This window comes from Centropristis striata, chromosome 4, assembly GCF_030273125.1.
Source record: "Centropristis striata isolate RG_2023a ecotype Rhode Island chromosome 4, C.striata_1.0, whole genome shotgun sequence".
NCBI lineage: Eukaryota > Metazoa > Chordata > Actinopteri > Perciformes > Serranidae > Centropristis > Centropristis striata.
This window is the reverse complement of record NC_081520.1, coordinates 26275842-26299234: the sequence shown is the minus strand read 5'-3', so window position 1 is coordinate 26299234 and position 23393 is coordinate 26275842. Positions and strand designations below refer to the sequence as shown.

The 23393-nt window shown below is 40.2% G+C and overlaps 1 protein-coding gene across 1 annotated transcript in view; it reads right to left on the bottom strand.

The window, feature by feature from the left end:
• Positions 1–17789, bottom strand: part of si:ch211-137a8.4 (nucleolar and coiled-body phosphoprotein 1) — a 37083-nt gene extending 19294 nt beyond the window's left edge. The window contains exon 1 of the mRNA XM_059330994.1: positions 17653–17789. The gene's annotated coding sequence lies outside the window, so the exon portion shown is untranslated. The remainder of the gene's footprint in view (positions 1–17652) is intronic.
• Positions 17790–23393: the final 5604 nt, after the last annotated feature.

Here is a 23393-nt window from a genome sequence, read left to right as displayed (position 1 = left end):
TGAATTTGTTCAGAGAATTTGACAAAAAGACAAAATGCATTTAAACTCAATTAAAAACTTGTTTGTTACCTTCATGTTTTCAGTTTGGTTTGTTTGTTTGTCAGCAGGATCTCAGAAAAACTGCTTAACTTGTTTTCATGGGACTTGGTGGGAGGGAGCTGAGGAAGAACTGTTCATCTCTGAATTGGATCTGACTCATTGAGCGGCTGCACAAGTTATGTTTCACTTCCGTTAACATTTGGAGATATAATATGGTGCTCTCTGAATTTCCTTCCACTTAGATTTGTTTTAAGAGGCTTCACAATCTTATGGATATCTGCATAATTTTATGGACTCCATGCAAGTTATGTAAAGTTGGCTTAGTGTGTCAGGTCCCCTGCAAGGCCTCAGAGTGCTTCAAGGGTTCAGGATGCTACAAATAGGCCGTGTGTTTGTATTAAAGCTAAACTACGTTCTCTTCCACACAACGGACCATTCACTGCAACAAGCCAGTTTTCAGAAAGTATAAAGCAGATCCCAAATTCACCGTTGAAGTACAATTTTAATGTTCAACAACACATTATTTGTCTGATACTTTGTTTCTGAAACACTCTGAATGGTCAGTGTTTCCAGGTGACTGTAAGCCCACCACTGATGTATACTATGTATAGTAGGGTTGAAATATCACAACCTTAAGGACACAGTTTGAGTAAAGTAGAGTTCCCTGTGGATTATTTTTGATACTTTCACAGTGTTTATAATCCCCCTAGACCTGTTCTATATCAGAAAATATGTTTTTTTTTACAGTATAAGACTGTAAAACATTTGTTGGACACAGTGACCCCGGCTCCCGTGTTTGGACAACATGGCGGGGGCGGTGGTTTTTCAGACGCTGATCAATGAGTCGACAAACATCATCTGAGGACTGGCGTCTGGAAATGTTTGGAACTTTCTGAAACGAACGATCCAAAAATGGCTCGACAATCACTTCACACAACAATGGGCCGAGTGTGTAAAATCAATCTCAATCTCTCTTTTTTCACTCTGAAACTTCGAGGAGTTACTGTTGGAAAGTGTGCGCTATTATCTCTGTTTGTACAATCCATTGTGTCCAGACTACAAAGACAGACAAAGACAGGAACCTGCAGGGATGGGAGCTGATCACCATGGACACTCAGAGCAGGTAGAATCACTCAGGTCAGAACCACAGGTCTGCAAGCCTTTGAATTATTATGCGGGTAGGTTTTGTTCATTCGTATTTTGATGATTAGTAGAAACTGTAAACAGGGAGATGATTATCAGCCGAAGAACAGAAGCAACAGCAGACTTTCTGTTATCTGACACTGAGTTTTATAACCTGCAGGGAATATATCTCCCTCTGATCTCCAGCAGCTGGGTGCACAGGGTTCCTCTCCAAAACGGATTATATCCCCGAGATCTGAATGAAAATGTCAAATTGTATTTTTGGAAGGCCATCATCACAAAAACGTCAACATAAAAACCTAGAAAAGGTTTCAGACTGCAGGAGGAACTTTCTGTCTTTTGTTTTAAAGCCGATCTGCTTCTTTGTATTGTCGACCTGTTAAACCCACTGCAGCTTTATGGGATAATTATGTGCATTTTATTGCACCATGATCATATCTGAATGCAGCAGTAGCTAACAGCTTCAGGTATCTTATAGTAACTATTCTCAGCTTCTGTGGCTTGATTTCATCCAGATTTCTGTCAGTTTGTCTTGTGGTCACTATGTAACAAAATGAATCGTGAACTTTTACTTCAGAGCAGCAGAGACACGACTCTAACAACCTGCTGTTGCCGAGCAAAGATCCAGATTATTCTTCCTTCTTTTTAGGATAAGTCTATTGATGCTGAAAACCTCCATGAAGAAATGAAAAGCAAAGCATCCTTTACTTTCGTAGCTACACAAACAAATCCCAGATCCAAATCACTATAAAAATTTAATCAATTGTTCCTTGGCTGGAGGCCAAAGCGTCGGCCAGATTTCATGCAGACCTGATCAAAAGGTTTTAGAAAAATCCTGGTCAGACAGACAAACTGATCCTGCTGACATATTTCACATCAGTGATCAGAGATTCTCCACCTGCTGCACTTTCATTTGGAGGCTTGAAGCTCATGCAGCAGTAACACATCCAGCAGCTGTCTGTGGAGTGGTTTCTCCAGGAATAATGTTCTGCACGGTCGCCTCTCCACTTTAAAGCGGCAGCAGCATCTCTTCTCTGCTGCAGGAGCTTCAGCTGGACAAAGTGACACAGAAATGGTTCCTCTGTGTCTTTGAAAGCACTAATATTTATCTAAAGATCATATTTAATCACTGCTCGAGGAGTTCTTTTGCCTTCAGCTCAACATATATAAACATCTATAAAGATAATAATACTCCCTGCAGCAGATGAAGGTAAAACAGTTTGAATAAATGCTGCACAATTAATCCAAATTTGATCAAAAGAGCGATATGCACTGGTACAATATTCATTACATAAAAATATATAAATTATTAAAAACTTTCAGGACTTGAAAAATATAAGAATAAAAATGCAAAAATGATAATTCCCTCCAATATTGTGAATCGTACTGTAATTGCAATATCAGTCAAACTAATCACTTTGCAGATCATGCAGCTCTGTGACGATCTGACTACATGTTTGTTTCTGTCTGCGATGAAATGTCCCTGCTGGACACCATACCAGTCTGACTGTGAGCCAGTCAGACCAGAGCCAGACGAAGGCTGCTGATTGGATGCTCTGCATGAAGCAGACACTGATCCGGGATATGACTTCTCACTGATTTTACTGAGAAACTGACACTTTAAAAGGTGAGGCGTTTTGTATTTTAGTCGCAGTCTAACATCGGCACAAATCAACTATAAATCTCCACTTTTCGTCTCCTGATGATACTTTACTTCCTGTGATTACATCAGCAGCGTATCTACTTCACTTCAACAGTTACATGCATTTATTTTAACTGTTTTTTTCTAATAACAAATCCTTTAGTTTCATTGCCCTAATCTAAGAGAAGTAGTTTTTTGGTTTAAACTCAATGAAACGTGGCTGTTAAATAACAACATGTTTAAAAGGGTGACCGTTACTTTTGAAGTCGTCTCCTGCAGCAGTGGGCTAAGGCTGATATTTTTATGGAAACGCTCCTGTGGTTTGTATTTGAGTGAAGAAACAAACAACATATGAGGTCATGTGTATTTGCTGCATGAATCAGTTCAGCAGTTAGATCAGTTTGTGTGCAGTTAGCTTCAAGTTTCATCACAGTGCGATTAATAAAAGCATGTTTATGAAGCTGATAGTTAATATCTCATGTGCTTAAGTATTTTTATGCCATTCACTGATGGTATAGTTGAATTTTTTGTAGATTTGTAATCCTCTGAGTCTCATTAGAACCTGCAACTGACTGATGATTATTTTTGTTCAATGAATCAATCATACTTTGGTTATTAATTGATTCATCAATCAATATTAACTGTCTGAATACTGAAAACCAACTGATCACTTTCGTCATTTATTTGGCAAAAATGCCAAACACAATGTGACGATCTGCTGCTTCTCTCTGTTTTACATCATTGCAAAGTGAATATTGTTGGTTTTGGACTGTTGGTTGGATGACAGTTTGATTGTTTGAGGACTTCTCTTGTGCTCTTAATTGTGCATTGCAGTCTTATGTATCTGATAATCATCAAACACGTCCATGGTGACCTCCCAGAGCTCACTGTGACGTCTTCAGATGTTTTGATTATATCCCCGAGATCTGAATGAAAATGTTGAATCGTATTTTTGGAAGGCCATCATCACAAAAACGTCAAAATAAAAACCTAGAAAAGGTTTCAGACTGCAGGAGGAATTAGATGTTTTATCCAAAACTCAAAGATATTCAGTTTATAATGATATTAAACAGAAAAAAGGCAGTGAATCTTCACATCAGAGAAGCTGAAACTGAGAATATTGAGATGTAAAAACATTAATTTGTTATGAAAAAGGCTGCTCATTAACTCTGGGGATGAACTGCTCTGCTGCTACAGACCGCAGAGTCATTCACAATCTGCTTCTTCTGTGACCCAAACAAAGATGGCAGCCAGAATTAGAAGCTGCTTCCATTCGTCTGAGTCTCTTTGCACACATTTTCTGTCCTCATGCTGATTGACTCAGACCGGAGCAGCGCGGACACGGAGCGCCTGGCCTGCTGCGAGCTGAAGCCAGATAAACTGTTGTTGTTGTTGTTGTTGCTGTGGATTAAAGCTGGTGTGTTCCTGCAGCAGATTGCCCTCGGAGGGAACGGACAGGCCTTTTAGTGTAAAGGTATTAAGCCCAGGTCTAATCCAGAGCTAGGAGAGCAGCCAATTTAAACTGGATTCAGCCCATAGGACGACACATCATTCATCCATCCTCCTCATCTTTCGTGCTGCATTTTTCTCCCTCTGCCTCCATGATAAAGGCTTCCTCCTTTATTTTCACTATTATAGTGAGCTCAAGTCTGCTGATATTCTTTATTTCTCTTATATCCTGATAGATGTTCTTCCTCCACAACAGCTGATTCCATTCACATACTTCTGACTTTCACTCTGACTGTTTGGAAAATCTTAAGATTTTGTTCACAATTTATTATGTTACAAAGCCAATTTAAAAAACTTTTTTTTAAAGCACTGACCAAACTAACCAGTGCACATTTTGAAGTATTGCATTAGCCGGTAACACTTTATATTAAGGTCCTTGTAATAACCATTAATTAACAAGTAATAAGGCCCTTGTAAGTCCTTATGAGATGCTTATTAACATTATTGTGTGTTTATAAGTTTATATAAGTGTTAATAATGGCATTACAAACACCCATGACCCACCCATTATGTCTTTGCCTTGCCTTTATTAATCTTATTTTGTTTGCTTATTGATATTAAAATATACTTTATTGCTCATCTATTATAAGTTAACTATAAGTTAACTATGCTTTTTGCAACTACCGGATCTAAAGCGAGAACAATGCCTTATTACTTGTTAATTAATGGTTATTAAGGACCTTATTATAAAGCGTTACCCATTAGCCTTTGTCAAATAAGTTTTAACATAACAAACATTTATCTCACATGACCTATCAACTGGACTGAAACAAGCCATTCATTTTTGTGACATTTCAAAGATTTGCTTAAAGTTTGCTTGACAGTTGAACGGGAACTACTGTTGCTCTGTGTCGTCAACATGAGCAAACACACTGGAGTTTATTTTGGACTTAATCCCACTAATGATACTCACTAAATGTGGATTAATCCTCTGCTGAAAATAGTCCCCAACAAACCAAACATCCTCCTGTTTGTTTGTGTGAAGGGAAGTTACCTCACCTGGTATAACACCATCTGATACGGTCTGAAACTATAGCGAACCTTTAACCTTATGCTGGTTTGGGTCTGCACAAAAACCTGCATTGTCCTTTTAATTTCGCAGTCTTCTGCAACAACTTTGATTAGTGATTGATTGGATTATTGTCATCTTTTAAGCAAAACATGTTAAAAACTGAGTGAAATGTTAATATGATCTGTTTTTGCTCTTCTATGAGAGTAAACTGAATATCTGTGGCTGTGGATTATTAGAGGAACAAAGGAGCGGACACGGCCTGACAGGTCCTCGGCATTCTGCAGCCTGATTTATAAATGAAGTGAGAAAACAATGAAGAGTTTCATCAAAAGCGGAAACTGTTCTCTGCAGCTCTGAACAATGTTGTCTGTGATCTTCCTTCAGCAGTTAAATAAGTTGCTGTGTTGCTGTTCTTCAGTTCCTGCAGATGTCACGGCCTGCAGAGACTCACAGTGTGTGTGTGTGAGTGTGTGTGTGATCTGTTTTTAATCCACAGTAGTACATTTTTATTCTCAATATCTGCCTTGAAGCCATTCATCTTCTCTGCAGCTCTCGAGCAGTTTGAGCTGAATTGAAGGTTTTTTTTATTGGGCTTTGTGCCCTCATTACCATGCAGACCTATATTTTCAAAATACAATTCCCTAATTATCCCTGCTGTCGTAGTTTTGCATCAGTGGCCGGGTTGGGAGGGGGCGCTCTGAAAAGGCTTTCATGTGCAACGCTGTTAGGGTCCATTTATTTTCAACTCAGTTCCTGCACAGAAAAGAAATGTTGAGCAAGATTTGTGTGTGCAGCTTTACAGCAGAGGGATTGTTCGTGACTCTGGGAGAGAAGAGAAGAGCAGCTTTGGTAAAGAATTTCACAATTTAAACCAAAAAATATATAAAATGCCCAGTCCTCCATCATTTCTATTTTTTAATAAACATTTTTGCTGTTATTTAACTGCATAAACAACAACATCCAGATATATAAGATGCTGAAGTCTAATGGATATGTTTTTATGCATTCTGTGATTTAAAAAAAACCCCTATTAAACCAGTCTTATCAGCTGATATTAAAGTCGGACAGCCTATTACAGACATATTGGCATCTATTGCATCAACGTCTTTGTTGTCCGGTATGAAAACTTTTTTTTACGGATCATATAATACAATAAATTATACTTGATTCAGATATGATGTGAGCAATTTACTGTATTTGTTACAATTCTTTAGTAAAATGCTCATTAATTGATACTGAACACTACCGATGTTCATTCAGCTTTTCATTAAATTTTTATTCCTAATTTTCTCTTTCATTTCTAAAATTGGTTACAAATTGGCACTAGAATGTTAGCATTAGCATTGTGTCTAACTGTAGTCAACACTGAATAAATATCAAAATAAACACATTCATCCACATAAACATCTGATAAATATGTTGTTATCCCGCAGAAAAGATCAGCTCACTGTTGAAAGGAGTTTACCAGACACAGTCAGAAATATTACGTGCCAAGATTTGTAACTGTGAATGTGAAGCTCAAGGTAATGAAGTCTCAGCCCTCAACAAATAAATCTGAGCCTGACAGACTAAACCCAGGGTTAGAGTTAGTGGTTGTGACTGTTAGTGGCAGCAGGTTCCAGTGCTTTGTTGTGTTGGAGCCTTTTGATTTATTTAAAATCTGGTTTTGTTTGTGTGTTTAAGATGCTGGCAGAGCTGCATGTCTGATGTAACGTTACAGAAACTGTCCCTCAGCCACCAAACACCTCCACCTCCACCTGCACCTGCACCTACACCTCCACTGCACCTCCATCTGCACTGCACCTCCACCCTCCCTGCTGACACGCCCTTCGACAGAACTTTAAATCTGCTCCCTGTGCGGCCGTCCTTCACCTCTGACCTCTGACCCCTGAGAGTGGAGGGTCAGGAGAAAAGAGGATTTCCCTGCAGGGAGCAATAAAGTTTCAAATTACATGACACTTGATTTAAGCCTGTTAAATCCATCAGAGGGATCAGCAGAGGCTGCACGCAAAGCTCTCACACAGGTTAACATGTGAAGGGAGATACACAGAGAGGCACAACACACTGAACACACAGCGAACACACATCTGCAGAGCTTGAACACGACTGTGATCAGGTTTAAACTGTCTGAACCGGGACAGACACTGTCTGCTGCTTCAGACTACAGATCTGATGTCGTCCACACACACACTCAGAACCTTTACCCACCGAAACCCCCCACTGAATATTTGATTTAAAAAAATGTAATTCCACCTGATATTTATGTATTTTCAGAAAACAATCAGCTGATCATGACAAGAACAGACTGAAATGAACTTGAAACATCACTCAGGCAGCTTTTCTGACAGCAAACGTTTAAACGTTTTATTGTTTGGCTTGTTCATTTATTGGAACATTAAAAGCTATTTGCAGAGTTACAAAAATGACATGTCGTGCGCTAACACTCACAGGTGGTATAAATAATGTGCAGACCACCATGATGCAATAAACTGATGAGGCACCTGCTACTGTCCCTCAGTCATAAAGACATATAGATAAAGATAAAAGTATAAACTAGTCAGGATAGTTTATATCCATGAAGCTGAGATGCTACATCCATCAGAGCTAAAACCAGAAGTTCTGAGTGCAAATTTTGACTGGTCGTGTATGAAAATGCCAAAATTCTGAAATTGTTTGCATCCTTAAAACTTTTTCACAACATTTAATGTAAACATTATTTCCTACACTGGTATGAAGGCTTTACAGTGCCAGTGATTGTACTGGAGAACACTTAATGTCTTTTAATCGAATTTGTTTAATTTATTTGCTTTTAAATTAATCAGATTTTAAAATATTTAGACAAAACCAGACAAGAATCAACCTGAGAATCATTTAACTTACAAACTTTTCTCATTTAGGTCGCACAGAAATCTGTGTGGCTCCATCGAAGCCTTTAATCCATAAAGGAAATGAATAAGCCACGTAAATATCACTAAAATACATAAAACTGTGCAGATGCAAAAGCTTTGTGTCTCTTATTACTTCAAAGTCAAAGTTGGAACAGCTCCTGCTCAAAGTACAGGACACCGCTCAGCTCCATTAAGCTTTTTATACTACAGATTTATAACAAGGAGCAGAAGAATAAGAAGAAAAGAAAACTATCAACTTGACGTCCACTTAAGACAAAATTTCAATGTCAAGATGTTTTTTTTAGGCTGTAATGATACAAATCTACAGAGGAAACAGTTTAATGTTGCCTTTGCTTTATTTCCAGAGATCCTCTGTCTATAGATGAAGAGGTAGCGTCTTTATCACCAGTCTGCTCTGCTCTGTTCTGGTGGCGTGAGGAGAACAAAGAGTGTATTTAAGATGATTTTATTTCCCCACTGGGTGCATCTATAACTTGGACTCTGTCACTTCCTGTTTGTTTTACAGACAGTTTACATTTTAACTACCCTCCAGTTAAGAATAAAGTACACTGAATGTTGCACTAAAATAAAGTTTACTGATCGGATCAAGTTGAACTGAAGGACTGAAATAAGAATATTAAAGATTAGATGTTTAATGAGAACCTGCAGAACAAATAGTGAGTTGATCTCACATTATAGACACTTTAATACAGTTTAGATTTTGTATCTGTACTGCACAAAACCATCACTGCTGAGACAATGAAGTCTTATTCTTCCTCTGGACTCTGGTTCAGATTAATAGTCTGTTTATTGACTAAATGCTTGTAATCGTATCCGCACAAGTTGATTCCATCATCTCCAGACAGCAGCTGGGATTTATTGAAGTCTTCGTGATGAGAATCTTGAGATACGTTTAGCTTTCAAACCCCAATAATCTTTTCAACATCTTTGCCACATTAAAAACTTGTCACAGTTTAAGACCAATGTTTAGATGTGAAGCTGTAATTTAGAAATCATGTTCACATCTTTAGCTTATGCAAAATAATTAAGATCTTTGTAATTGTTTGTCCAAACTCAGTCTTATCTCAGTCCTGACTGACTAAAGCAGGAGGACAATATTTTCTTTCTTGCTGTAACAATGCAGTTTACTCCAAACACTATTCAGACTGTAGACTGGTTTCCTCCTGCTTCATGTAGGGACGGATAGCTTTCCCTAAGACAAAATAATTCACTTTCAGCACCAACATTTAAATCCTGCAAACAAACCAACCATAAATGAACAATTTTCAACCCTTTTTCCAAAATTTATAGTTTGCATTATATTAATATGTGCCACCAGTTGCAGCAGGATGCTTGTCTGTGCCTGCTTGTTGGAGGGTTTGAACTTTTCTCTCAATTCTCACCATTTCCTTTCTTAACTAAACTATTTCTGTCGCTCCTCATGTGAAAAACTACAACACTACAGATGTCTTCCAGGAGTGAAAATGTGTACCGTTTTCACCGATGATATCACTGCCAGGTTTGAATGAGTTCTGATCAAGCAACAAAATCACTTATTTGTCTGTACAGTAAATATGTTTCTTTCTGTATTTTACGAAGACTGTGATCTTTGGATCCTTGGCTACATCACAGCCAGCTGTTATCTTATTGGTTTCATGTTGAAAGGTCAAAGTGAATCCAAGCTTAAAGAGCGCCAAACCACTGCCACCACTCTCCCCGTAGGAAAATAACAGCAGAGCCAGCGCAAATTGTTTTTTGCTGCTGGTCATGTGCGGGCGGCTTTAGGGCCCAGTCACACATCTGCAGAATTAACATTCACAGGTATTTTCCTTCCATTCACTTATGCAAGAGAAGAGGAGAATAAAATATTCAACTATATGGTGGATGGACTAAACAGAATAACTCCTTCTCCTCAATGACAACACCAGAATCTTTCTCTGTTCTTCAGTAAACATTTTCCCATCACAAACCAAAAACCAGAACAATTCAACTTGGACTGCAAACCAGCAAACTGGTTCCAGCGTGCAACACATCCTGCAGCGCCCACATGCAGCCTGAATATCACAAACCACCACACAGCAGCAGAGACATTTCAGCCGCAGGAAAACAAATGAAACACACCATTAGTCAAACTTGGGCAGATACGTTAATGAATGTTTTTTAATTTTGTTAATAAAACATATTCCAGAGGTCATTACAGTATTTGCTGTTGGAAAGTAATTAAACATCCACATCATTTATGGAAGACGGGGTTGAAATGTCAAGTTTTTACTTTGTTAAACCTTGAAAAGTTCGACATAGCCTGAGCTGTAAGTCATCAGATGCTCCAGTGTTCAGGCTTTCATGTTCAGGCTGTAAACTCTCACACAGATCACACTTCCTCTTGTTCCCTCCACCTCCATCACACTATAGGCATTCCACACAACAAGCCTCCAGTTTAAAGGGACATTCTGTGTTTTCTGTTCCCTCCCTGTCCATAGTGGCATCATTATAAGAGCCTATTATGGCGTTACAGAGGCCGACTCACAGACTAAATGCCTTGTTTCTGTCCGCCATGGGAGCCTTCTATAGAGCCGCAACTCCCTCCTTCAACAGAGAGGCCCCTTCATCACGCTGCCCTCCTCCTCCTCCTCCTCTCATCCTCCTCGCTCTCTTCTCCCTCAGACACAGACAAGCCTTTATCTGCCCATCATGTGCTCGCTCTCTCTTTCTCTTTTTTCTCCAGCCTGACCCTGTTTTCCACAGTGAACAGGCATGCCGGTTAGGATTTGGGGGGGAAACACACACACACACACACACACACACACACACACACACATGCAGAGCGAGAGGGAAAAGGCTGATTTGGAAAGCCAGCTAAATATTTTATCCATGGCCACGCTATCTGTCTGTGTAGCTTAATACCGATTTGATGTTATCTCCTAAGTCTTTCCAGCAGAGGTTTTTTTTTATCATATTTTATTTTCTGATCAAATAATCTCTTCATATCTGCTAAACTGTGCACCATGTCATCGTGTTGTCTTCTCTCTCTGTCTGCTGGAAGACGTGTAAATGATGGACTGTAACGTTCAGACAATTGTTCTTCAGATGCAAACGACCATAGTGAAGAAAACTTAGCCGTAGAGCTGCAAATTATTGTTTAAATTTAAAAGCATCTGTTCTTTATGAAGCCATCCATCATTAGGTCTAAAAAACGTAGTTTCCCATAGCACAACATGACATCTTCATACCACCTCTTTTGTGTGACCCCGTGTGGGAAACCATCATTAGAGGTTTAAATTTATCGTATTTTAAGGTGATTTATCGGACACGGGTCCTTACCACGAGAACAAACAGCTGTAAATGTGTAACTTTACAAAACACACATTTAAAGACTTAATTGACTCGCCTAAACTCATCACAAGTCACTTTCATCATCGCTGACATGAGCATGATTGGCTGGAAGGAGGTTATGTGAGAAGTCAGGTAAACGCAAACGCAGAATCCATGTTTTGCAATTTTACGAACATGTTTGAAAACGAAAGAAAATGAGTCGGACATGCTAACACTAACTACTCACTAAATGATTAAATGCCACTTTTGGGCCTACAGAGAGAAAATTAAATAATTATATTAAATCTAGTAATGCTGGTGCGACGAACAGTCCAAAACACCAAAAATATTCAGCTTACAATCATGTAAAACACATAGAAGCTGCACGTCCTCCAATCTGAGATTTTGGAACCACAGCAGGCTGTGTGGCAGTTTCACAGGATGAATGTCGATTATCGATTATCAAAATTCAGACAAAACGCACTCTGCTGATGATGACGGCTCTAATCAGCTGCAGAGAAACAAAAGCTGCATTTTTGTACATTTACATTCCTAAAACTCATGAAAGAATTCATCATGATGAAGATTTTCCTCCACTGGTGCAGCATAAAGTCGGGCTTTGGTGAGCTGGTGTTGAAATATCTTTCTGTAAAACTATTCATACTTTTAGGTCGTAATTTCAGCCTTTAGTCTAATATTTAAGGTTTCCTGAGAGTCCAGTGTATGATATGCAACAAAGGTATTGTGCTAACAATATTACTTGCAATAAATAAACAAAGACATTAAATTGTACTTAGTTTGGCTGCTAAAATAAATGAAACTGCTTGATGAATATAAAGGAAATTATTTCCAACATGCTTCCATTGAACACACAGAACACAAAAGGCATAGAGTTAGTGAAGTTAGTAATTGTAAAATGTAGTTTTCTACTAAAACTCTCTTTGAACTCATTTTTAAAAAGTGCAATATTGAAGTCTTTGACATGGCTCCAATGAGTGCCACATGTTTGATTTTTAGCACATTAATTACAAATCACAAACATTACTGCTGGAAACTTTCCAAATATATGTTGCTACCGCTCAGCGTGTTTCCTTCATGTCTCTACAGAATGAAAAGTAACCTGCAGAGGCTTTACAATAATCCATGTCACTGTTTTGTCCTGCAGGTATATACAGCGAGTCTGTCTTCAAACTCTGTGATGATGTATATCTGACAATGAATATCATAACCTCAAATGATCTTCTTTTGCATATTAAAAGGTGTAAAATCTAAAAACAGCACCACTGTGAAGTGTTTTATGCACAAATCAAAGATCAGCTTAGATAACGCTATAAACAGTTATTATACTTTTTATGGAATAAAACATTAACCTTCACTGTGTGTAATGAGGCCGTGCTGTTTGGCTCCATCAGTGTTAAAGGTAAACTTTACATTCTGGTAAACCTTAGTGGGAACGAGGAGGTGAATCGTTTCTCCGTGCTGCTGTTTTAACTTTGAGCCTCATGATGAGCTCATGTGATGTGAGAACGTCTGTACGTTACTGAACAGTTTCCTCCTTGTCTCTGCAGCCGACGCCATGTTTGATGTCTAAACAACCATTTTTCTCCATCTGCTCGCTGGATTTTTCGCGGTTTGTGAATGTGGCCTCCTCCACCAGCTCCTCCATCTTTCATTCCTCTCCTCTTATCACCTTTTTCTTCTTCTCTCATTTCATTCCACCACACTCTCCCTGTTTTACATCTTTGTCCTCCTCTCCTTGCCTCCTTTTGCCCTCCTCCTTCTTTAACTGCTTTTTAAATGTGTCCTCCTTCACCTCCTCTCAATTTATCTGTCTTTCCTCTGCTCCTTTCATTTCCTGTCTTCTCAACCTCTCCTCCTGAACTCCTCTTTCTTCTCCTCTGCATCAGCACTTCTTCTCTCCTTTGAAGTGTTTTCTCTCTCTTCTTCTTCATGAGTTTCATTCATATTCTCCTCTCTCTTCCTCTTCATCTCCTTCTTGTTTCTCTCCTCTCCTCCTCTTAACCTCCTGTTTTCTCTTTTCATGTCTCATTTCTTTCCTCTTCTAATTTCTCCTCCCATCCTCAGCCCTTTCTCTCCTTTTCTTTGTACACTTTCCTCTCATTTCTCTCCTCTTTAAATTCATCGTCCATCCTTCGCTCCGGTGCTGTCATGTCCCTCTGTCTTCTCTCCTCCTCTCATCTGCCTTTCATTGCTCCAACATCACACTCTTCTTCTTTCTCGTCTTAATGTGTCTTGTCTGTATCTCATGTCCTCTACCATTCCGTCTTCCACTAATCTCTTCTTCATCCTTTCACCCTTTAACCTCTTTTGTTATTGTCCCATCGGCTTTACTTCGTGTTGAGGTCTCATACTGTTTGTTCAGCTTTGGTCTGTATAAAAATAATAACAATAATAGCAAAATCAACCAGCCCCCCCTTTCCTTCTGACCTTATTAAATATTTATATAAATATATCTCAGAGTAGTGAAGCCTTCTCTTTGTCTCAAACACTTGATGCTGGTGACAGAACACAAAGAAATCTTTGTTACTGAACCAAAAGATGAAATATTTCATGGTTTTATTTGTTTTATGAGCTGTGCATGAACAAATATTCCTATTGTTTGTCAGAAAGTCTTTCACAGCCCGATGAGTGCTGCAGGATTCTGCACATTAGTGATGTTTGTGCTCAATGAGACCACAGAGCCTCACTTCGATCTGCTGTTAAACTACAACAGAGACTTTAATATCACAGGGTCACAAGCTGTTTGACTTCAAATTAAAACTTCACCAAACTTCAGAGGGAAATATTGTCATTTTTACTTCACTACATTTATTCACCTTTCAGATTAATATTTTGTTGAGTATGATTTATGATCCGTTTAGTTTGAATATGTCCTGTTGCCTCAATAAATGTAAATAATGGTTAACAATATGGTAAATGTCTACCTTATATTTTTCTTCATTGCTTTTATTTCTCTTATGTCATTTAGAAGTTTCATATAAAGTTCTGAATGTATATTTACAAAAACAATTATCATTTTGAACATAATATATTTATATCTTACAAAAGAATTATTACAATCTTTAATTTTATTTGGCTAACATCCAAATCTGGCTAACATCCAATCGGGATCTGGGTTGCATTTGGGCTTCAACTAAAGATAATTTTCATTATTGATTATTTTGATGATTATTTTTTCATATAAACAGTTTATCATTAGGTCTATAAAATGTTATAAAGCAGTAAAATATGTTCCTCAAAGTCCACGTCGATGTCTTTAAATTTCCAACAGCTATTTTATCTAATATGATATAAAACAAAACAAAAAAGCTGGAAACTGACATATTTCAAAGCCCGAAACAGCATTTACTGACACTTGCATGAAATAACTATTATACTTGGTAAAAATTGTTGGTAATAATTTTCTGTAGACTAATTGACTAATAAACTAATATTTGAAGTTGTAATTCTATTTAGGCTATTTATTCATGAATTTATTGAATTAGCAAAAAAATATGATAAATATCTTTATCATGAGATATTTTATGAGTTGAAGCATCAGGAGAGAATAATTTGGCGTTATAACACACTTTAATTCACTAGTTGCACAGATAAAAGTGTTTATTCGTGTGTTTCACACCTGATCTTTGCTCACACCTTCATTTAAACACATGATGGAGAGGATTATGATGCTAAAATCTTGTCCTCCTCTTTATTTCACCTCCTCTCTGCTGCCTGTCTGTCTCTCTCTCTGCTGCCTGTCTCTCCTATCTGCTGCCTGTCTGTCTCTCTGCTGTCTATCTATCCTCTCTGCTGCCTGTCTGTCCCTCCTCTCTGCTGCCTGTCTCTCCTCTCTGCTGCCTGTCTGTTTGTCTCTCTGCTCTCTCTCTCTCCTCTCTGCTGCCTGTCTGCCTCTCCTCCTTTTGTGATGCTAAAGACAGCGCTCTTCTTCTTCTTCTTCTTCTTCTTCTTCTATTTTGTTTTATTTTTTATATCCGTCAAAGCTCCAGCAGCGTGAGCGCGCCGGGGACTAGCAACATAATTCTAATGAGGAGGAGGGAGGGAGGCGCGCTCCCGACGCCGAGGGGGGAGGAGGGCGGGAGGAGGCCAGTCAGCCATCCAGCCGCGCGCGCATGCTCGAGACAGCAGGTGCCCGAGCCCCCGTTAAAGAAAAAAACTAATTTGCATTGCTAATGAGCTGTGAGCCTCCTCCCCCTCCATTTTGGGGGGCAAAAAAAGCTTCTAATATGGCGACATGTTTTTATTCGGGTTCTGCTTTTCCTTCTCCTTACAGAAACACACAAAACATGAAAGGATGCATTATTATATTGGCGATATTATGGAATATTTTGCACATTCTGCAGCAATATTTACAGAAATGCTGAATAATTATAGAAATATCCCAGAAGGAAAATAAACATGAAGCATGAAGGAGCTCAGTGCTGACCGGAGCTTCTGCACAAACTCTTTAAATATATTACAGAAAGCCTAATATCGACTTTTCATGACTGAAATGTTTCCTGTCTGAACGTGTTGAGGAACAATAGAGACTGAGTGTGACGCCACAGGCAGGCTACACGCGTGCACCCAGCGCGCGCTAAATGATCCATTTATCAGCCAATCGATAGGGAAACTAATAATCAATAGTGATGAAAGAGCAGCGAGCGAGGAGGTTCATGAAGCCTCCAACATCATCATCATCAACAACAACAACAACAACAACAACAGGGGGAGGGGGGGGGGGGGACACTCAAGTCTCATTGAGCAAAACAAGTGAAGCGCCAAATTCCCAACAAGCAGCGCTGTTGTCTATTGTGAGCCTCCTACCGTCAAACCTCCACACTGCTCACACACAAGCTGCTGCTGCGGACATTAATAAGCATAATAAGCATAATAATTAAAATAATCATCGTTTGATTCTAAATATAATCATGATTCCCGGCTTTCTGCGCGCTGACCTCGTTTACATCTCACACATGGACGACAGGCGGTGATTATGATGTGTTTCAGTCTGTCTGTCGCCATGTGCGTGCGTTTTAACACGCGCTTCATCGAAAAATGGCTGAGAGACCCTCTCTACCTCCCCCCTCTTCAGTCTCTGTGTCACTGCGCGCGCATTGTATCATATTCTCAGCTTTATTCGCACTGTTGCATGTTATTTTATAAAGGCGCATAAACAACTTCATACACCTATGGATTTTTGTGTGTTGTTCTCCAGACTGCACACGCCGAAAACACACATTCATGCAAACACACACACACACACACACACACACACACACACACACACACACATACACACACACACACACACACACACACACAGAGGCGCGCACACACATGAGCAGATGACAGACTCACATGTCAGATGCACAGAAGCAGATTGAACATTTGACCGTATGTTCGCAACAAACGCCCCTATAGAAATATCAGAACCATGATATCACAGAGCAGCTTTACAACCCTGCAATAAATAAATAACGTCTCCATATGAAATTAAAAATATCACAAAGCTCCTTAATGAGCCACACATGCACATTACAACATATATAATGCACATAATCTTCCTCTGTTGCTCCATGAGAAGAATAAAAAGGCGCACTGAAAGCATCAGGAGCCTCAGCAGAGAACATGTGATTGACTGGATCATAAAAAGGACAAATTTCTATTTTTTTTTTTTGTTACCCCGCTGCTTCCAGAAGCTACTGGATCAACGGTTTTTTGGGCACACCACGGCGCGCAGCGTCGCCAAACAACAGCCCCGCTCATTGTCCCCCTCCGCCACCGCCACTCTCCGTCTCCTCTCCATACCGGAGACCCTCCAGCCGCGACAAAACAAGCCCCTCCGCCGGTGTAACCTGCCCGACTCCCGCTACTACTACTACTACCACCAGGTTAATGTGGCCGTTAACGACTAATTACCCGCCAGCTAATCGCCATTAAACGCATTCCCGCGACCTGTAGCCTCAAACTGCAGCCGCCGGGGCGAACAAAACACTCAATTTAAGAGGTGAGAAATAAATAAATGCAAGGCAGAGATGGATGCAGACAGACAGACAGGGAGAAGGTGAGAGAAGAGAATAGATAAATAAAAGAGGAAAACAAACCTCCTTTCGTGTGCGTAAATCCGTTTCCAAGCGCGTGGAGAGAAAGGTAATAAGCTTGTTGTGTTGGACGGGAAAAGACGCTGCCGGGGCTAAATCCTACCAGCCATCCTCTCTCTCTCTCTCTCTCTCTCTCTCTCTCTCTCTCTCTCTCTTTAGGTCTCTCTCTAGGTCTCTCTCTCACTGTCTGTTTCTCTCTCTCCCTTGCGCGTCTCAGTCTAGGTCTCTCTCTCTTTCTCTCTCCCTCTCCCTCTCTCTCTCTTTGCCAATTGTGAGGGATGGAATTGGCGCGAGGGGTCTCGTAGCGGGACGTTGGCAGGTCTTACACGCACGCCCCGCACACACACACACACACACACACGGACGCCTTTTTTCCTCGCTCACTCCCCTATGGTTGCCACTAGCAACCATGAAGACCACCGCCAGCCCCGCCCCTCGCCCCCTCCTCCTCCTCCTCACCCCCTCCCTCCCTAAATTTCATCCCCCAGTTAAGAGGGTTTAGAGAAAAATTATCTTCTCGGGGGTTAATTTGTTCTCTGGCCGCTGGGATGTGAACGTGAGGCGCGAGAGCTTTTCATTCGCGATCAAAAAAAAAAAAGATGGAGAGAAAGATGAGTGAGAGACAAACAAAGAGAGAGAGAGAGAGAGAGAGAGAGAGAGAGAGTCAGCACTAGTCTGGGCGCCAACAGCTTACAACTCTCCCTGTGGTGGCTGCTCCATTCACGTTTCGGGCTTTGTTTTGTACCAGTGTGTGTGTGTGTGTGTGTGTGTGTGTGTGCGCGCGCATGTGTGTGTGTGTGTGTGTGTGAAGGCAGGAGAACAATGGGGGCAAAGCATCAGGGCGAGCAAGAAAGAGGGGGTGGGTGTGTGGGAGGGGTGAGGACCCCCCCCCCCCCCTTCTTCTTTCAAAGATCCAGCATTCAGAATGAAGATGGAGAGCAAAGACTGCGTCCACACTAAGCCAGCTAAATTTAAACATGTTCACTGGATGTTGCGTTCCAGTTTGTCACCACTCGAGCGTCCGCTCAGCAGCAGCCGAGCGTATTCATGCAGTCTGTCCTCAGCACTTAGTTTCAGCTGCTATAAGGTAATTTTTGGCTGTTTTAAACAGTTAATTACGTCCAACACTGAGTAACAAAGAGAACAGAGTTTGTTCCCGTCACAGACCTGCTGCATCTTTCCTGACCATAACCACATTCTCTCCTTAACTGTAACAATGTATCCTCATGAACAGCTTCACATGATTTTTTGAGAAAACTCTTGCAGAGCGTTTCATACAACATCCTGCGACATATCCAACAGGATCTCCAACCTCAGCAACAGAATATGTGCATATGAGCGTTTTGTGCTTGAGGTACAGAGCGGCAGTGTCTAAAAATAGCTTGCACGTCATTATATATAAACGTAAGGTTCACTGTTGTAAAAAAATCCTGCATTTTGGCTGAATTTGTGCTCCGTCAGCACTTCAAACATTAAATAAATGATGTAAATACTGTAGGTGAAGTAGTTATGAGGACGATGCGACTACTGGAAGTGACATAGTTCAGTAAAAACGTGATGCAGGAAATCTATCAAATCAAATAGCCTCTTTTGTCATTATATAGTAAACTATACAACGAAATTGAGATTGCCACTACTTAAGGTGCATAGAAAACTGATCGGAAATGAAAACTTGAACAATCATGAGCGTGATTTATAACGGTTACTGCAGCCCAGAGCCAGTCTACGTTTCACACATGTTGTTAATGTCGTAAAACGGTTATGTTTCTGCACCAAAACTACTTTAGTAAGGTCAGAAAAAAGTCAGGGTTAAGAGAAGTCAACACCAATAATTATTAACGATAACTATGACGATGTGAAAATCCTCACTCATGAACAATAACGTTCTGTCAACAGTGGAGCCAAGCACGCATAGCTCGCTACAGTGGTGTCCTTTTTTTTCTGGAGTATTGTGTTTTCCTAAAACCATCACTTATCGAACAGAACAGGGTCAGTCAGAATCGGCAGATATATACCACTTCATTTGGTTTCTGTCGATCATTTCTTAGGAAGCACAAAAGTTCTTTCTCTGGCTTCAAAGACAAGTGCAGAGAAGTTACGACAAAATTGAGGAAGTATTGCTGTTGTATTTACATAAAGATAAAGTTAAGAACAAATGTGTTGCATTGGTAAATATTAAATGCATGTAAACTGATAGGAAATTTGGGTTTTATGTACACTAACAAGTGAATTAATGCTTCATAAGATCTGCTGCTCTGGGAAAATAAACCTGACGCAGCAGAGTGGAGCGAAGAGCTACAAGTGGTGTGTTCACTTAATGTAAAAAAAGGATGGGTTAAATGTAGAGATGGAATTTCCCCATTTTGGGATTAATAAAGTTATTGTATGTGTGTGAGTGGACAAGCCTTGATGCAAACCTCCTGCAAAGCAATGATTCAAGGCTTTCAGGCCATGCCCAGTTAGGAAAACAACTTGATGTCACCTCTTTGTGATCACTCATTTAAAAAAATATCATTGTAGCGGATCACACAGTTGTCAACCTGCATTAATGTTAATTTTTTCACATAATTTAGAGATCATAAAATTTAAATGAAGTTACTTTTCACCTGGTTAACAGGTGGCTTTTCAGATTTTCTGCTCACACAGCTGTCTGACAACACAAAACATAAAAACATATGCAAATGAGAACAACTCAGAGACTAAAAATACAGCACCGTGATAACAGGGAGTAGAACAGACAGAACAGAGATTTAACCAGCAGAAACTGTCTGTCTGTCCGTCTGTCTGTCCGTCTGCTAAACACATGTTGTCTGTGATGCATAGTTTGTTGTTTGCAGGTGAAGAGGAAGAGGAGGAGATGAAGGTGTTTCAGTGGTGACAGAAGTCTTTACAGAAAAAAACCTGAACACGATTTTGTTCTCTGTGTGGAAAAAGTCATACAGACAGACAGAGAGAGAGACAGAGAGACAGAGATATAGCAGCATTTTTTCTTGTTTGAAGAACTTTGAACTGGAATTAGGATTGAGACGGACAGAGAGGAAGACAGAGACGAGTCACTGAGTCTGAGGATGATTGGACATGACAGCTAGCAGCTAGCTGCTCCTCCCGCTCTCCTCTTACACCTCGTCTGTTCTTATGGGTGAAGGAGAGGAGATGGAGGTAAGTAACGTGGAAAGAAAAGGAAGAGAAATAGATAGAAGAGTTTAAAAAGTGAAATAAATGCATGTAAATGCTGGAAGTGAAGGTGACACAAGGGCCAGAAGTGACACAGTTATGTAAGTCACGTAAAAACATGACGCACAGACGTTCACTCATGTTTTGTTTTGACATGGGACACAAACCTGGTTCTCCTGGTGAAAGTCCTGGTTTCTCCCTTGCTTCCCTCGACACTTTCACTCACCAGAATGCTGCTAAATATCATACGTTAACTCATCAGTTCATTCAATGGGCTGATAACGACCTACTGGCCTACCTGCAGTTTAGCAGGCTCCTAATCAGCAGTATGAATGGGCTGATAACTGCTGATAACACCTGTACCAGTTCCTGTGCATCATAAAAGGAAAGGCAACCGAGAACAAAATGAGCCGTGGATCAAACGTTTAACTAACATTTGGTTGGACGACTTTACAGTCAATTGGAAAAGAATTGTCACTTTTCAGTAATTTTTCCAAAAGGAGGAGAAAGACAGGCAGAGCTGGGCCATGTATAGTTCTTCAGTGTGTTTTCATAATGTCAGTGCAAACCAAAAGTAACTGGATTAAATGGTTGCAATGTAACAAAAATGTGAACATTGGCTTGTTTAAGATGTTTAAAAGGTTAGCTTTCTGACTGACTCACTAACAAACTTACTTAAAGTGTGTTTAATCTACAAATCAGCCCTGAAAAAATGTTGCATGGTGCATATTTTAAAACTTGTTTCCAATACTCTGCATTTGCAGAAGAAAACCTAACCTGATTGATTGTGTGTCCGAGTCGAGGCTGAGCTACTCCTGTTTGCAGTAATTACACCAATGTCTTGACATTAAAGTGGTAATGATCTATTGATGTTTAACTCCGACACTCTGATGTCTCTAAACATGGAGATTTTTAAGAACTACTGTAAGCCGACCCATTTTATTATCTGTCATCAGTCAGCCTGACATCCACCACTGAGACAAGTGACTGGAGGGTTGTTGGCCTGAATCCCTGCATCAGCTGGACAAACCTCCCTTGGCCTGATGTTACTGTCGATGTGTCTCTGAGCAGAGCATCAGACCCCAGCGGCTCCATCAGAGCTGCTCAGTGACCCGCAGTAACAGGTCGTTCTGCTCAGAGGACACTTCCTGACTGGGAAAAAAAGGTTAAAAAACAAATTAAAGCCATTAAATTTCTACCTTTTTAAAGTCGACATAAAATCCTCCGCTGGCCAATAAAAAAAATCTCAGATATGTGAAGGCAAATCAGGCGAGTTTTACTGCATCCTACTAAGACTCAATCATATTAAAACGTGGAGAAAAGAAAAAGCTCCAGCTGTAATTCAGCAGCAGGAGTGCTGAGTCAGACTCTTTCTGCTCCACATCACCGTGCGACTGTCTGCAGATCGCTCCATATGCTCACCTAATGAGGCTTTGAGACCAGGAATACCTTCACACACACACACACACACACACACACACACACACACACACACACACACTGAAAAGCCAAAAATGATATTCATATCAATCAATCTCTACATAGATAATGGAAACCCTTGCAGACTTATTCTGATGTAATGTTCACATCAGTGATGAGCAGCCAGAAAGGTTTCATGTTTCGTCCTGAGTCAGTTGTTACATGCAGGCTGTTGAACTGGGAGCTCTGGTGAGGTTTAAACTGGTGGAAGCTGCTGGGACAGACACAGCCTGGCACTAAACTGTGGGAAAATGACTTCAGGGTAAAGAGACTCTCCATGGTGTTTATATATTTGTAATGAAGTTGGTTTGTTGAGGTTGAATTTTGGGATTGTTTTACTGTAGAGCAGAATGAGTAACTGAAAAAGAAATCTTGCAAGCCTTCTCCTAATGTAAAACCATTACAGACAAATGCAAAGGCTGGTGCAAGTACCTGCAACAATCAGTTACTTCTGTTTTAACTGTCAACTGTATATGTTTGCAGGCTGCAGATTGCTGGAAGGATAAAGGATGCAGCAGCAGCAGTGAAATGGTTTGGTGGAGATCTGCAGGTCCTTACTGTAGTTTGAACCTCCAACAAGTCATCATGGTAGGAAACTATTTTTTTAAACTGCTCTGCTGCCGATAGTAAAGCAAACTAACTTTGGAGTTTTCCTAGACTTTATCATCACAGATTCCACCACACACCAGATTGGCCAAACATGAGTTTGCAGATTCGTCAGGTTCCTCTAGGCAAAAATGATTGTGACTGTTGAGCTGTTGTCAACTTGACAAACTTCTGAAGGTTCCTCTGAAGGAGTGCTCATCTCCAAAACAAGATATGTTAAGCTAACTCAATGGTTATTCTGCTGAGACAAGAGTTGTTTCTGTAATGTACCTCAGTACATGAACACTGCTCATATCTTAATCGGTGTTTAAACTGTTTCTAGTATGCAAAAACAAGGGACACATGGTATTATGAGGTTATCCAGCTACGTCTGGCCCTGCAGACTTTCCCACTGTGACCCCCGCAGTGCAGAATGGACTGTCCCACTCTGACCTTATAATGGAAGCTGGAGCGTCCCACTCAGACCCTGCAGAGGAAACCAGAAT